Genomic DNA, 2,611 nt, shown 5'->3' on the forward strand with positions numbered 1-2,611 from the left:
AATAATGATAATAATAATAAGATGGCAGTCTAGCTTTTGTGGTCATCATAGCTATTATATAACATTTTCTCTCTTTTGCATCATGATCTAGTTTGTCTAGAGTCTTTATAATAGCTCCAAGTTGCTAGCATAAAAACAACACTCTTTTTAACTTCTGACTAACACTCAGTCCCTAGGCTCAAAAGAGTGCGCAGGGCTATGAAGAAGAGGGTGATATGCTAATACAGTTCATTATAGTCCTGAAAGTCCTCTGCAGTGCCTGCAGCTGCTGTTGCAGGGTCAGAGTCCCAGTTTCTTGTAGTTTCTCCAACACCAGCACCAAGAGTGGTGGCCTTCCAAAAAGGCTTTCCAAAGGAATGAGCCCATCCAGGTATGGGGTGTAGTGTGACTGCAGCAGGGCCAATGGAAGCATAGGCATCCAATTTGTGACTGTTTCATTGCACAGTTTGGACAGAGTGCTCTTTCAAGTGTGATTCTGTTGTTCTACTTGGCCCAAACTCTGAGGCTGGTAAGCAGTATGTGGCTTCCATTTTAGGACCAAAACAGAGGAGAGGCTCTGAACCACTCTACCTACAAAAGTAAGTCCATTATCTAGCTGAACCTGAATCCATACCAGGATATAATCAATTCCATTAATGCTTTTGCCACCTTTCTGGAGATCTCAGTTCTGGCTGGCATGACCTTTACCCATCCTAAGTAGGTACAAACAAGCACCAACAGATACTTTTTGTTTCCAACCATAGACTTGATCTTAGTGGAATCCACCTCAATGTATTGAAAGGGAGGTTTCTTGTCAGGGACACCTGGTTCACACTGTGGGCAAGAAACTGGGTTGTTATTAGCACAAGTCACACATTTACTGGTCATTGAGGCACACAGGGTCCAAAGTCTGGATATAGAAAAGTGGTGGCCAAGCAGTTTCACCATAGCTGTCTTGCCCAGATGGATTTTATTATGTAGCTCCTGAATCACAAAATGTCCCATGTGTTGAGGTAGAAACACTCTTTCTTCTGGCAGAATTTACCGTACGTTTCTTTGTGATGCCCCTTCTGATTTGGCCCATGGTAACTCAGTCTCAGAATACTTCAGTGGCTGAAGGAGGACTACCATCACACACGATTCTGGCAGCAAATCTCCCCTAGCTGCTCATTTTGCTGCCAAATGAGTGGCCTGTTGCCTTGGGCCTTGATGGAATTCCTTTTTGATGTTTAGGATAGTGTATTACTGCCACCTGAGTGGGCCGCCATACCATTTGCAGCAAGTTCAGTTTCTCTTGCAAATTTTTAATGTCTTTTCCTCATGTAGTTAGGAGACCTGTTTTCCAGTACATGGCACCATGTACATGTAAAGTGGAAAATGCATACTGGGAATTCATGAAAATGTTTAGCCTCTTGTTTTTCCCCAGTTCCAAAGCCCAGGTAAGCATGATCAGTTCAGCTTTTTGGGCTGACATACCAAGAGGCAGTGTTATTGACTGTACTATCCATTCTACTGTCACAACTGTGGCCCCTGCCCTCCATACCTTTCTATTACCATGCTGCTACCACCTGAGAACATGATGAGATTGGGGTCTTGAAGGATCATGTCCTTCAGGCCAGGTCTTGCAGAGTACACAACCTCAATAGTCTCTACCCAATCATGGTTTGGGGCTCCAATGACATTGGCAGTAGAGAAGCAGGGTTAATGGCCTATACAGTCTTAAGAGTTAAACCCAAGTCCACAAGGAGGGCTCACAGCAGAACAAGGAGCTTGGGTTCTAAAGACTTTTCTATCATAATCAGTACACGGTCAGGAATTTCACATGCATATATCCTAAGCCATTGAGGATACGTTATAATCACACAGAGCTAGGAGGCAATATAGAGGAACTGGTGTGGGTGTCCTGGGTTCCCTGCTACTATCTCCCATACTCTACTGGCTATGTGAGATTGATCATTCTCTCAGCTGGTCTACCTATTCCAAAGGAAGGCCATTCTCTTTTACATAGCATGTTGAGCTTTTGTTTTGTCATTTTTACCCCATATTCACCTTTAAATTTATCAAAGTTCTGGATCATGCAATTCAGCACCATTGATTTGCTCTCAGCAGCCCTCATAACAGAAATCTAAAAAAAGGATCCCTTTCAATCCACACAGGAGGTAAAAATCCTAGGCTAATATAGTTTGACACAATGGCAATGACAATAATGGAATGAAGCAACTAACCAGGGTCTGAATTTTTCTGGTTTTCCAAATAGACTGTTCTAAGTGGCAAGAGGGGCAGGACAATTCCCATGCTGAGATTGCAGGCATGTACCACCACACCTTGGTTTCCAGGATTGGCACGGCATGTGGTACCAGGGATCAAACTTGGGTCTTTGCACTTGCCAACCAGTCACTTAGACTGCAGAACTATCTTCCCGGTACAGACTGCAGATTTAATTGTAATCTCAGGATGCGTGTGCATCAGAGAACACAGGCTCTGGGGCTGGTGAGATGGCTCAGTGGTCTAAAGCACCTACTTAGAACAAGCTCAGCAAAGCACAGGGACCACGGTTCAATCCCCCAGCACCACATGCCAGCCAGCCCCGCCCCCTGGTGGGCTGAGTTGGCCACACACACACACACACACA

The 2,611-nt window shown here is 44.5% G+C and overlaps 1 protein-coding gene and 1 long non-coding RNA gene across 3 annotated transcripts in view; one reads left to right on the plus strand and one right to left on the minus strand.

The window, feature by feature from the left end:
* The window catches only part of Stx17 (syntaxin 17), a 110,678-nt gene that overhangs the window by 96,425 nt on the left and 11,642 nt on the right, over positions 1-2,611 (plus strand). The window lies entirely within an intron of this gene.
* Positions 1-2,611, minus strand: part of LOC111813764 — an 18,458-nt gene that overhangs the window by 1,268 nt on the left and 14,579 nt on the right. The gene's annotated exons all lie outside the window — the stretch shown is intronic.

The sequence above is a fragment of the Octodon degus genome, unplaced genomic scaffold (assembly GCF_000260255.1).
Source record: "Octodon degus isolate 3935 unplaced genomic scaffold, OctDeg1.0 scaffold00221, whole genome shotgun sequence".
Taxonomy (NCBI): domain Eukaryota; kingdom Metazoa; phylum Chordata; class Mammalia; order Rodentia; family Octodontidae; genus Octodon; species Octodon degus.